This window comes from Falco punctatus (genome assembly GCF_963210335.1).
Source record: "Falco punctatus genome assembly, chromosome: 3".
Classification (NCBI taxonomy): domain Eukaryota; kingdom Metazoa; phylum Chordata; class Aves; order Falconiformes; family Falconidae; genus Falco; species Falco punctatus.
This window is the reverse complement of record NC_137582.1, coordinates 80,587,222-80,601,727: the sequence shown is the minus strand read 5'-3', so window position 1 is coordinate 80,601,727 and position 14,506 is coordinate 80,587,222. Positions and strand designations below refer to the sequence as shown.

Here is a 14,506-nt window from a genome sequence, read left to right as displayed (position 1 = left end):
CTCCCTCCGACTGATGTAATCATTTCCCACACACTATCAGACTTCCAAATTATTCCCGCCCCCCCCACCCCCCCAAAAAAAAAAAAGAAATTACAAAGGAAATTTGTTTTTATGACCACCCACGGGCGTCTGAGACCCCTCCGGCAGCGCCGAAGTTGGCGGGCGGGGGGAGCCGCAGCCCGGGCGGCGGAGGCACGCGTGGTGCCCGGCGCCGAGCCCGCCCGCGGCCCGGCCCGCCCGCGCTGATGTCATCCGCTGCAACTTAAGCACTTGAACTTCTCCGCCGCCGCTCCCGCCCCGCCGCCGGCTCCGCTCGGGCCCGCCGGGCGCGGGACGCGCTGCTCCGCGGCCGGGCGCGGCGGGCCGGGGCGAGGGGGCGGCGGCACCGCACGGCCGGAGCCCGCCGGCCGCCGCCTCCCTCCCCCCGCTCCCCCGGCTACGTACGAACCGAAGCCCGGCGAGGGAGGAGTTAAAGCCTCATCTAGCCCAAGTGACTCAAAGCCGCGCGTTCAGGAAACGGCTCCATCTGACAGCGGGGATGAGCCAGCTCTTTCAGAAGTCGGCTCCGGGGGAGAGCAGGGGGAATCCCGGTTGCTGTAGCCCCGGGGAAGGTATGCGTGCCGCACAGCGCTGCAGCCGCGCTCCCGCTCCTGCCAGCGCTTCGCCGAGCCGCAGGCGTGCTCGCACACACCGGGGGGTGGGGGTGCCTCCGCTTTTTGTCCTGCGGGCAAGTCCGCGCCCCGTCACCAGCACCCGTGGCAGCGCACCCCCCGCCAGCGCCCGCGGGACGGCGGCAGCGCCCCGCGCACCCGCCCGCAGCGATCGCACCCGCCCGCAACAGGGCAGCGCAGCTCCCGCGCTCCCGCTCCGGCCGTGCAGGCACACCGGCGGGGCAGCGCTCGGCACGACACAAAGCTGCTGGTTTGTTTGTTTCGCGTTTAGTGGGGAATGAACGGGGAAGGGCGGTAACACCCGGTCACAATTTTTTTTTCCTTCTTCTTCTACTTTTTATCGCAAGAGATTAGGAAGGAGCGACACAGCCAAAGAGGGGTGGTGAAAGAATTCCTTCCGACTTTCGGCGCACTCTTGGTGCACCAAACTCCGCTTTCTGTATTGAAGCTAAACTCTCTGGGATGGGCTTCCTGCCTCGGGAACCATCCCGGTGACATCACCCGCTCACGCAGGAGCACCGGGCGGCGCAGCCCTGCGCCCTGCCCCAGCCCCCGCAGGGCAGCCTGCGCCAGCCACGCCAGCGCAACCCGCACTTCTACAACACCTGCGGCACAGGAAACCTTTTCCTTCCCTGCGGTTTTGCTGGGAACAAGGCAGCGATGTAGCACAGGCTGCGCCTGACCCTTGCCTCTGCCAAGTCGCAGAAGAGGGGGAAAAGCCGTTCTGCTGAGGGTGCCTCTCAAGCCCTTGCAGGTAGGACAGAGCTGTAAGACAATCACCATGCTTTTCCCTGCCCCTAGGCACATAAAGAATTGATGGAGCATGGCCACTGGAAGAACGCTGCAGCTTCTTCTACACTCATGCATGCCACGCTCCCTCGTTATATAGCGAAGGGACCGCAGGTATGTGTCCCACCCCCTGCTCCCTGCCCAGAGTATGAGCCGATGCCAGCCACCCCGAACTACAACGGCACCTCAAGGCAGGTGCAGAACACAGGACGGCTGCGGCTCTGCATGCCGCTCTGCGGGAAGATGGCACACTGCGTTCCCTGCTCCCCTGGCCAGGCCATGTGGGCAGAACCCCGCTACTCCCACAGCACAGGAGCCACCTTAGGCACCTACGCTCATCTGCAGGGATGGTTTTATCGATGCTTTTGACAGCCCAGGGCCTGGAGTGCAGTGGGTGGGCAGCGTGAAGGCAGAAACAAGTTAACTTCACTGACTATTAATAGTGCTGTGTTTGATATCAAGGACAGCACAAGGCCTCGTGTCGCCACTGACATCATGGATATAAAAGACTGCATCAGGAGGGGATGTCATGGCCTGAGCTGAACCATGCCAGAGAGGGTAGGAGAGGCAGAAGTGAGATGAAAACCCGTGCCTCTGCGGAGGCAGGAGTGCGACGGTCCCCAGAGGCTTACATGAAAGGTAAGGGGATTTTATGCCCCCACACAACACTGCAGAGCACGACGTACAACCGCAAATACGAAACCAGCTCGATGACAAAGATTCAGCTCAAACTTTCTGACAGTTCCTGTGACAAAAGAGGCAGATAATACTGTATCACAGAGGGAACTAAACTTAAAGCCAATTGGTCAAATCCAATCCTTTCACATTTCATTTTTTTTCCCCCCCAAATCATCATCTCCTACTTCACGATATTAAAGGCTCCCTATTCAAACTTCTCCCACCAAAAACACTGTTTCATTTGCAAAATTAATTTGGGGCTTATTATCTACAAAGGAAAATGAAGCAGAGTTCATTCTGAATAAAATACTCCAATAATAAAAAGACTTAGCCTGAAGAGAGGTTCAGAAAGTTAGACACTTTTGCCCTGCATCGCTGGAGAAATGCAGTGAAATGCAACAGCAGACTGCCTGCAACAGTGATTTACAAAAGGCCCTAATTACGTCAGCAGCACAAGGCACCTTCTATTCAAAATTAAGGTTAAGAATGCTAAGCCAACCAGAGCACTATATTGGCTGAACATTCAGTGCTTTACAGTGCAAAGGAGCAGATAACAGACTGCACCATTGTTCTGGGAAGGATTCTTCCCCCAAGCTTTCTTTTTGGTGTTTTTTTTCTCTTAGTTTTTTTTTTTCTTTTTTGAAAGGCAGAAAGACTTAAAAATTAAAAATTTAAAAGCACATTAATATTCATCAGTTCAGTGGTTTCATATAATGGGTCGCGTATCTTGAGTACCCTCATGGCTGTTTCATCTTCCAGCCTCAGTTCCTCAACTTCACTGCAGTATTTTGTGTGCATCAAGTAAGGCAAACATTATTAGGAATGAGGACAAAAAGAACCCTAGTTGTGTCATGTTCACATTACTTCTCCACTTTTCTATTTGTGTTATTTTTTTCCTTTTTCTGCAAAAACTCCTCTATGACTATACAAAATTACCATTCAAATTCATGCTTTTAAATGATGTTATGCTGAAAATCTTCAGCATCAAATGGATCCAGATTTGCATTCTACAGCCTGAAATTAATCACAGTGTAATTTGTATCACTGCAAACCAACCTTTGTTTTCCTGGATTATGACTTCAAACTAAGTAGAAGGAGAGAGTACTAGTTATCAGAAGGCCCTCTGACTGAAATCTAATACATAAAAAGTTCCAGTACACTAGTTCTTCAAGAGTTGCCCTTTATAGGAGATGATCAGAGACATCACAGAAAGCCATTAAAATACACTGAAGAGTCATTACCAAGAGCTGCACAAACTGAAAATCAGTCCAGCAAGTTTTGACTTTCATCCCCTGATTTCACTCAAGATTGTTCAAGACATGAGAACTGTACCATCAGTGAGGTACACAGAAAGAAAACTCAAACAACACATGTACCTTGTGCAAGCAGGAGCAATTTATTGCAAACAGCGCCTACGTAGCAGGCAGGTACTTGCTGTTTTCTGAAACCCTGTTTTGATGAGATCATTCTTCCAAAAGCTTTCTATACACAAAGCTCATAGGCTCACAAGAGCAGAGTCAGAGTCACTAGAGGAATGGGGAAGCTTTCAGTTAGGATCAGTCCAACTCAAAGTTGCTGAAGACTCAAGCTCTGCATGCAGGTTACCCTTGAACTGCCATTTGCCTAGCTGAAGAGGTAACAAAAAAGGTTTTGCTTCCTAAACTAGCAAATGTTTGATAAAGAAAAGCCTCTAAGCATGCTCTCTGCACACCTGACAGGCAAGCAACCTGGTCAGCCACATCTACACACTGGAACACCAGCCAGCCCCCAATTACTTGCCCAGCTCCATTAACACAGCTTTGTAAGACATGGGAATTTCAAGTGCTGCAATAAAATAAATATGTAGGTTAACCCTATGGCTCTTTTTGCCTCCTCTGTTGCTCACCTCATACATGAAAAAAGCTCTTCAGAAAAAACAACAGCAGTAACAGCAATACATTGCAGATAGGACCACTTATATACAAGGCATCAGATAGCATTTCCTTACAAAAGAAAAACAACTCTGAGTTATTTGATCATTGTTTCCCCCCCCTACATATAAACACAAAACCTTAGTAAACGCTGAGGTTAAGGTTCTCATAGCAACATGAACTCTCTCCTCTGGCATATACTATATTTAGGTACACATTTAAAAGCCTACGAACAACAAAGGAGAACAACTGCTAGAAGATCAAGATCAGCCTTTGACTTTCATATTCAGAACAGCAATCTTCAAAAAGAAGAGGCAGGGGGAACTTCAGTTGGCCACGTTACAAAACCCTGATTCTGTCCCTCTTTGCTGGGCTGCTAAATTTTAAACCCATTTCCAAGAGGCAAAGAAGTAACTCAACTTGAAGGGCAATCAGTATTATCGTATGTTCAGTGGTCATCAAACACCAAAAAGGAGGTCACGAACTCTGTGAGGTCGTACCAGCGAGATGGGCTTTGGGAGTCCCAGTGGTGTGGGCAGAGAAGGGCAGGGCAGGACCGGGTTTAGCGCCGGGTTCAAGTCAGCGTCTCTATCTGGAGGGTCAGCAATTCCAAACCTGTCACGTACAAATGCCCAGGCCCACGTTCACCCCAGGTAATTTTAGAGTTAAATTCCTTCTGAAGCTAAGGGAGAGAGATGGGGTAACTTAAGATCTAAAGCACATGACAAAGGCATTTGTGTCTCTTTGCAAGCTGCAGAGGGAATCTAGGTTCTTGAGGCTGGACTTCAGCTGGATGCTGTAAGCTCTAGTGGCTGAATTTAGGCCGAGGTGACTAATCAAGCAAACATGTCTCTGCACTATTGGCATAAATACTGCTGTGGTTTAACCCCAGCTGGCAGCTAAACCCCACACAGCCGCTTGCTCACCCCTGCCCCGGTGGGACAGGGGACGGAGTCAGAAGAGTGAAAATGACAAAACCTGTGGGTTGTTAATAAGTGAAGCAAAAGCCACGCACGCAAGCAAAGCAAAGCAAGGAATTCATTCACCACTTCCCATGGGCAGGCAGGTGTTCAGCCATCCCCAGGACAGCAGGGCTCCAGCACTCATAACGGTTACTTGGGAAGCCAAATGCCAAAACTCTGAAAACCCTCCCTTCCTTCTTCTCCCACTAGTTTTATTTGCTGAGCGCGACACTATATGGTACGGAATATCCCTTTGGTCAGTCGGGTCAGCTGTCCCGGCTGTGTCCCCTCCCAGCTTCTCATGCCCCCCCAGCCTGCTCACTGGTGGGTGGGTGGGGAGCAGAAAGGGCCTTGGCTCTGTGTGAGCTGCTCGGAAGTAATGAAAACGTCCGTGAATTATCAACGCTGTTTCCAGCACAAATCCAAAACACAGCCCCTTACTAGGTACTGTGAAGAAAATTAACTCTACCCCAGCCAAACCCAGCATAATTACATACTGCAATTGTCAACATTTGAGATTAAAAAAAGTAAGCAAAAAGTGTGATGTTGCTGATACACAAAGCACATTTAAAGGAACATATACAACAAGCACATCTGGGGTACTATTAAAGTTAAAACCCCAAATATTGTAAAAACAAGCCAAAGCTTTTCCTCCTCTCATACAAAACTAGGTGTGAAAAAAGCTATTTGTTATGGAGACAATGAGTATAGATGTCTATACTCATTTTCTGTTTCTATCTTCTCAAGACTTAAAGTACTAATGCCCTCTGTACAGGAAATCTCAGCTGTTACATACAAAGGTGTGAACTGTGCAATGTACTTTTAAGAAAAGACTGTACAGAGCATGTTTTCAAGATATAACCTCTGCCTGCATGAACAAAAGATTCATTCCAACATGTGCTCACATTTAAAGGCTGCAAGTTTGGAAACTTAAGTTGCTACCCTGTAATTTCCATATTTTATAAATAAATAGCAGAATGCAGTTTTAAGTGATACATACTTACAAACAGACAACACACAGATTTTATGACAGTATCCCCAAAAGCTGTTTTGCTCTTTCCCACTTTGGTTTAATGCTCATGTGGTCAGATAAATCATTTGACCCGTTTAACATTTTCATGTCTTCCCACTCAATTCCTCATTTGCCCCTCATTTTCAGGTAAAAGAAAGGAGAAAGACCAATTTTCAGTCCTTTGAAGAATAACAATAGGCCTTTACGAATTTTGCTGAAGCTTCTGGCTATTTGCAGGATGCTGGAAGAGAGGAAGAAAGCTTGAGAAGCAGTTTGGATAGGCTTTGACGAAGTGCCAGTCCACATCACTGGGAAGGCAGCCCAGTAACATCCAGCCCACCCAGTCCCCAGTCTGGGGGTCCAGACTCTTCCTGTGGTCACAGCACTGACAGCTTATATTTTCCTCTTCACCTGCATCCTCCCCCACCCAGCATTTCCCATTAGTTTTGATTATGTCTGTAAATGAGCCCCCTTCTCTCCACACAGCTCCTCCCAACAGCAATTGCTTTTCATGCAAAAATCCTTTCTAGTTTCAAGATCCTTTATGTATGGAAAAAAAAGATAGTAACAGGCACTGTTACACTGCTTTGATTATGTAATAAAAGACATTAAGTGATGTTGCTGGCATTAACCTTTATCTTTCATATATTTTATTGTGCAATTTAATCCCTAGATAGTTTGCAATCTTCCTCAGCTGTGCTTACAGAATGTGTTATTTATTTTCTGAATTTGCTACAAGAGAAAGGTTTAGTAGAAAAATTCTTTCAAACACAATTTAAGTCACTAACAACCCTAGCAAGGGTAATACAAAGAAAAACCATAATAATTTCGTGATTAAAATTCTTAAGTAACCAAGCTAGTTACTGAGTATTTAAAATTGTTTTGCCATTATAAATTACTCTGTAGAAAAGGAATTATTACCACATCTTCCTTGCTGCACAGGCTTTCAACCACAAGAACCACATTAATTTGAAGCCTGGCAGACAGCGCAGCAAGGCTCCAGAGAGAGCAGCTTCCCATAGGATTTAGAAAAATGGTGCAGGTCCCAAAGATTTGGATGGGTCCTCCTTTCCCAGCAGGACACTGACAACTGCAGCTGAGGCACTTGTCACCTGAGTGCCCAGGCCACCCTATGAATCAGAAAGCCATTTCAGCTTAGGGTCCGGCAACATACAATTGGCTTCTCACTTCCATTTACATTGTCCAAGTACAACTTCTACGAGGGTAGTCCACAAAATTCCCCTTCCCTTTTCTGAGGAGAAAGGAGCAGAGAGGTTACAGAGCAGAAAATGGAAACAACACTAAGGGTTGTATATATCGCTAGAATTGGCTCCAGCCATCCATTTGCATGCATCAGTCCAGCCACGTATTATTAGCAAAGGGATTAGAGATGACTTTTGAAGATGTCTTTGGAAACTGAGGATTAGTATTTGAAAATGTGTGCATTTTTAACGCATGAGAAAAATTTTAGGGCAGTCTCTTATCTGATACGATGGGAGCTCAGGATTTTGACTGTGGTTGATATAATCACAGAAATGAAACAACAGCCCAACAATCAGGGACAATGCCAAACAAGCTATATTTGGAATGTCCAGACATGACAAAACAAACACAGTATTTTAAGAACCGGTAATTATGAAATTTGTCTTGAACAACTGCAATCCAATTTACCTAGTCTGGTAGCAAAAGAATCTAAGGAAGCAGAAGATGCAGAGCTGGACAGAAATTACAAGCTTAGAATGCAACACAGAGGAAGACAAAGATAGACCCTCTTCCCACTCATATTTCTTCCTCCCTCCTCCTAAAAAAAGTAATAACAAGCAGTGAAAAAGCCTAGGATTTAAGGACTTGTAAGTTTGTTCCCTGGTGCTTGCAAATGCAGAGTTCCCAAGGTTTTCTCTGCAGCCCTGAAGGCTGAAATAGATCTGAAAAAATAATGAAAACAAATTCTTAGCTGCAGCCCCAGTTCCTAGGTCTGACAAGTCTTGCCAGAATTGGCAACAGCAGGATAAAAAGAGTTCTCATGACACACACAGACACGTACTAAATTTTAAAAAAAATCAATTATCTGTTACTACAAAAGTTCCTTTATTCCCTTCCACACCCCAATGAACCAACACTGACATCCCAACCAGGTAGGTAGACCAAAGCTTCTGGAGAGAGGGGGAAGCTAGATATCAAAATGGAACTTTTTAAGAAAAACTCTATGAACTTAATATGCGTAACTTGATTAGACAAGAATAAAGTATAGCGTATCACATGGAGACACAATATGGGGCTACAACCAAGACAAGTGTGAAAATATGAAGATAAGAGCAACTTGGGGCAGTGAAAAAAGTAATGGAAGCTAATGGAAAAAATGGCAAAACATGCAGGAAGACTCCTAATAAAGACTGGCTATAACCTCCAGGCACTCAAGGAATTATGACCATTTACATGACGGAAACCTGAAATACAAATACACTATGAAACTCACAGCCTAATGGCCTCCGGGTGATGAAAATCCCCAGAGCTCAAGCACACCTGGGAAATAGAAATTTCCTGTACTCCAACAGCATCAGTCGCAACCCACAACTGGTTTTCCCAACAGGGCTGAGTTCCTACTGCCCTGACAATAAAAGAAGGGTGCTTTATAACGAGCGGGTGACAGGCTTAACTACAGCAGCATGGCAAAGCATCCCTAATGCCTGGCCGCCAGCTGCCTCCTCGCTGTACAGTATTCAGCAATACCACTTCACTTCCTGTCTCCCAAGCTACCGTTCTGGAAGCTGGCGATTCCAAGCAGCAAGTATCGGCTAATTGTTGCTGCCTGCAAGGTTCAGGATGTTTTATGGGTCAGTTTGTCACACGCACACAATAAATGCTTTTAACAGAGATGCTCACATTGGGAGAGTAGTTCTGCGCAACTGTGTAAGCATTGACTGTGTGGCCAGAATTAATCCCCTGCAGATCTTAGCCCAGGAAAAGTTATGTCAATGGGAGAAGAGGGCTCATGTTATCCTCTCCCCAAGGTGCGTATAATTCTAATTTTCAGCAATTGCTTTAATGGGAAACAGCTCCATAAAACTACCTTGCTGTTTAATTTTCAGTAAATTTATGTATCAGAGGAAAACAATGGTTTTGCCCAAATTCAACAATGATCTATCAAAAGTTTTGAGGGCTGATGCAAAATCTGGGGTTATGTCACCATGACTAAGTTAGATATTCTCTCCTGGATGCAGCTAGCCCCATGCAAGTCTCCCTCTCTTCCAACTTGCTAAGAATTATTCATTTTCAGTGAAAAAAAAGTGTGAAAAATATTGGCAAAACCCCAAGCACAACCATACAAGAGATTTATTAGCATACAGTGTCTAATCACCCCACCCAAACCACCTGGCTTAGAGATGCAAGTTACCAAGAATTTTTTCACATCTCTCACTGCTCTGCTTCACTGCTGCACCCATCCATCTGTGCACATACAGCAGGACCAACTCGTGAGTTTTAACTCCATGGCAAGTGCCTCTAACTTATCTGTTTCCAAGCTCCCTCTCCAGAGCTTGCTCAAGACCATTTTACAAACCCCTTCCTCCTAGTAGGGGCACCACAAACAGAAAAACAAACACAAAAAACCCACACAACCCAACCCTTTGCTTAGCTTACAGGGACAAATTCCCTGCTTCCATGGTTACCACTCCAACTTCTCTTGTGGAACTAGAAATAAAAAAAAATAAATAAAAAAACCCAACCAACAACTTCCCTGAGAACAGACGGCTACATAATGTTAGCTCTCCCTCCCTCCCCTCACTCATCATTGTTAGCCACTAAATCAGCTACATCTGGCATATTTAATTTGGACTAAATAAAATGTCACTAATTAAAAAGATGCCGAACAAGCAATACATGACATTAGAGAAACAGAGAGCTTAGTATCTGAACATAGCCTATTAGGAATTGAAAGGATTTTTACCAAAAGCTGAGAAAAAAAGGCAACTAAATGGTTCTCTATACAATCTGACTCACAACAACGTCCTCTAGAAGCTCTCCCCTATAGTCTAGGTGTGCTGACGTTTCTAAGCGCTAATTCTTGGAGCAGCAGTAGCTCAAAAGCAAAGTAGTTAGCTCATTATAGATGGTATTATTTGGCTGGAAGTCTGGCAGCCTTCATTCCAACTTTTAAAAAGAAGGTTACTTTGCTAAAGCTACAATGAGTAAGACATTCAGCATACCCGCACACAAACTGCCTTAAAGGACCTGTGGCCATGTAGCTGTCTCTGAACACTAACAGCCCCTCTTCTCACATTCTCCACACTGTTTTCAGCAGCCTAATTTGAAGTATCACACATGGCTCCATCCTCCCTCTCTTGCAACTCCTCTCCTTAGCCCATCCCTGAAGACTAACATGTCAGCTCTCTGCATGCCCCATCACTGGTCATACCATGGAAATACGAGCGCTGCTTTGTACTGTGGACCAACACAGCCACCTGCTCCAAAGCAGCTCCTCTTATCTTGGTACCACTACACCCTCCTTGCCCAGTGTGATTCACATCATACTTCTAAACCAGGCTTTATCCTTCATGAATACATCATTATTAGTATTCCTCTGCCACTTACTAAACAGATTTCAGTGCAAAGCTTCACCGAATCATACAAACCTCTTTTCACAGCTCTTAAGTGTTTTCCATCATCTTTTCTGCCAACTGGTAATCTTTTATTCTAAAGCCGTACTATCTCTTATGATTAGTTAAATAAGTGTTTGAGCGATTTCTTTTTTAGTGCCTCCAAGGCTGTGGATTTCCCATGAGAACAGATCATCTTCTAAGTGCTCTGGTCCAGGTTCTCAGCATTTATAAATCAGATGACTGGCTCCTCTCTATTTTTGCTGATGTATGAAGTGAACAGATATTTAGGCATACTTCGGTTGCCATTGCTTAATTTCAGTACTGTTGATGGACAAATAAGATGAAAACATTCAACACAGAAATCGCCCCCTTAAGTAAATCTAAACAGAATCCTTAAAAGATGAGTTCAAGTTGATTATTTTGATAATGCTGGCACACACTAGGCAAGTAAAAAGATTACTCTTCTTAGAAACTCAGTAGTTATAAATGAATGAACAGTGAGCTTTGTCCTCACAATTCCAAACTTAGTATTAAAGGCATAACACAGAGATGATGTATTTCAGAATCATCATGCCTTTAACCTTTTTTTTTCCATTATAAAGTTTAAGAACAATCACAGGATCACAGAGGGGTTGAGGATGGAAGGGACCCCTGGAGGTCATCTGGTCCACCCCTGTTGCTCAAGCAGGGTTACCTAAAGCCTGTTGTTGCCCAGGACAACATCCAGACACCTTTGGAATATCTCCAAGGATGGAAATTTCACCTCTCTGGGCAACCTGTGCTAGTGGTCAGTCACCCTCATAGTTAGAAGTGTTGTCTGATGTTCAGAGGGAACCTCTTGTATTTCAATGTGTGCCTGTTGCCTCTGGTCCTGCCACTGGGCACCACTGAAAAGAGCCTGGCTCTGTCCTCTTTGCACCCTCCCTCCCTTCAGGTGCTTATATATATTCATAAGATGCCCCCAAGCTTTCTCTTCTCTAGGCTAAACAGTTCCAGCCCTCTCAGCTTTTCCTCATAGGAGAGATGCTCCAGTTCTTTAACCATCTCTGTGGCCCTTTCCTGAATGCTCTCCAGTATGCCTGTGTCTCCCCTGTCCTGGGGAGCCCAGAACTGGACCCAGCACTCCAGCATGGCCCCACCAGTGATGAATAAAAGGGAAGGATCACCGCCCTCAACCTGCTGGCAATGTTTTGCCTGAGGTAGCCCAGGATATCATTAGCCTTCTTTGTGGCAAGGACATACTGCTGGTTCATGTCTGACTTGGTGTCCACCAGGACCCCCAGGTCTTTTTGTGCCAAGCTGCTTTCCAGCTGGGTGGGCGCCAGCATGTACTGGTGCCTGCGGTTGTTCCTCCCTAAGTGGGGACTTTGCACTTGCCCTTGCTGAACTTTGGGAGGTTTCTGGCAGCCCACTTCTCTAGCCTGTAATCTCTTATACAAATAGTGCAGAGTTACATAAATACCACAATATTAACTAAAAGCATTAAAAAAAAACCCAACAAAAAAAAAAACAACCTAGTGAAATTTGATCACAGTTTAGGAACCCTAAATGGGTCTTTTCCTAGGATCTTTCATCAGTATTTTCCCAAGCCATGTCACAGTGGATCTAAGTTTCCTTTAAGTTAAGTGTTTCCGAAACACTTAAAACCCCATTTGTCAAAGGCTGATGAACTTAACTGTGTAAGTCTAAACATGAGGTAGTACACCGAAACAAAGTCACAATAAAAAGATGCTTTGTGATATAGAACTAGATAATATAATGCTAGAGATCTGATGCCAAAGCTTGCACGAAAGAAAATGCTACTTCTTCATTCAGCATCTGCTTCAGATTATTTTACATGGAAGTCACTGCTGCTCCGAAGCTGTCAAGGCACAGCCAGCTTCCAATTAAGCTATCTTATCTTTGAAGTTGATTGGAAGCAAAGCTTTCTCCTCCCTGTAGGCATACCCCTAAAAGTAGGTAATCTGAGATAATTTCCAAATGTATTTATTCTGTGTTGTCCACCCAATTAAACATCTTGCACAAATGCAATCAACGAGCCTTCTCTCTAATTGAAAAGTTTATGCAACAATTTTCATAAGGCTCCCATTAAACATTTAAAATAATTAGCTGTATTAGAAAGACATTTATATTCAAATAGCTCATATGCCTAGTTTCTTTGTTTAGTGTAGGCAAATGAATATCAAAAAGATCCCCAGAGGAAAAGACCAAGTATTGGGCAAATCTTTTCTTTAAGACAACAGGCACTCCCTAGAAACCAGTTCTGCATGGTATTAAATGGGAAATCTTTTAACAGTGGCCTTACTACTGCAGCTGACTGTGGAGAATTCAACCATTTCCAAGACTCAGAAAGGCAATGACAAGGGAGTTGACTCTGTACTTTTATGTATTATAGACAACATAGAACAGTCATTACCTTAAGCGTGCTCCCTTCTTCCCCTTTCCCCTCTCTATAAATTATTGGTAGTAAGTTAAAGAAATCTACCATGAAAAGATACCAGTAACTTTATTTCCATCCTGGCACGAATGACAATTTTTTTAAAAGGATTTTGATGGCTCTGTATTTACATCATGGATCTTCTTTAAGAATTATGCTGAGAAAAATCTAGGTCATTGAAACCTTCTAAAACTGAACCACAAAGAAACCAGAAGAGAACGTAAAAACACTGATGTCAGGTTTATTTTGCCTTTTCACAAGCTCATTTTTTTTCCAGATTGACTGGCAGAAGGTAGATCAACCTTTTGATGTCTGCCTTATTCTGAAGTTTCTATTTCCATGAGTGAGCTAATTCCATTCCCATCCAAAATAAAACATTTTTTAAAATGCTGTGCACTTGGCAAACAGACCCAGCTATGTAAGAACAACTTTAAGAAGGCTAGGCTTAAAGGGCAAAAGTACAACTTAAATCAACATATAACAGAAGATATGTAAACAACTCAATTTAGGATCCTGGGCAACATAATTTAATAGTCCCTTCTAGACAAAACTTTACTTATAAATAAATATATATGAATGTAAACAGTGTTCTTCCTTCCTCCCCACCCCCTCTCCCAAACACTAGCTTGGTTTTGGTATGGATCTCAATACTAAGATCGGCTTTCTTCAGAGTATATGCTTGTTGCAGCCTTGCATTTACGTAAACTAGTAACATACATTCAAATTTCATTCTGTAGACTTCAAATTACACCACCTACTTCTGTTCAATCACCACACAGGATTTTGATGTTGTACACATCAAAACTAATTTATTTTGAAGTGAAGAGTGTCCATTAAAAACATTTTGCATTAGTAATTGTATAACTGGCAATAATAATTTTGATTAGCTATTAATAATTATTACTGCATTTCTGCGTCAAACAAAATTTGCTGACTTCAGCAAACACCACTCATTATCACTCTTTATTACTCTTTATTTATTCATGTAGAGAGAACTCTACACGTGGGAAAAATTATTGCCTTTTCCAGCTTCACAAGGTTGTGTCTTTGGATGGTGGTTTAACATAACCGCCATAAGGTTTCTTATTGGAGAAAAAAAAAAAATCTATCTTGCCTTTTGTACAATGTAGAAAAGTGTCACAACATTTGCTTCTTCCACAACTCCCCCATCTTGTTGCACAAGATTACACATGGCAAAAGTAAAAATTTTTGGCTTGCTGCACAGTATTAACAAAAAATACTCTGTACTGAAACTATTTTCAGTTCAACTGTTGCTCATATACCCTTCAACATAACAGACACCGATCAGATTCAAAGTGTAACTTGTAAGAAAGAAGTGGTTTTGTGGATTTGTTGCCAGAGTTCTGCAGGTTCTTCTTTCAGTGTACCCAGCTGTACAGAAAACAACCCAAGTTTGCTTGGCTCATGTCAACTGAGGCTCTGCCAACC

General features: G+C 44.1%; 1 protein-coding gene and 1 long non-coding RNA gene across 4 annotated transcripts in view; one reads left to right on the top strand and one right to left on the bottom strand.

Moving 5' to 3' along the window:
• The window catches only part of GRB10 (growth factor receptor bound protein 10), a 169,147-nt gene that overhangs the window by 27,223 nt on the left and 127,418 nt on the right, over nucleotides 1-14,506 (bottom strand). The window lies entirely within an intron of this gene.
• Nucleotides 125-3,989, top strand: LOC308060393. Its single transcript, XR_013926703.1, has 2 exons — nucleotides 125-611; nucleotides 1,019-3,989. It is a non-coding gene; the product is annotated as an uncharacterized lncRNA (long non-coding RNA).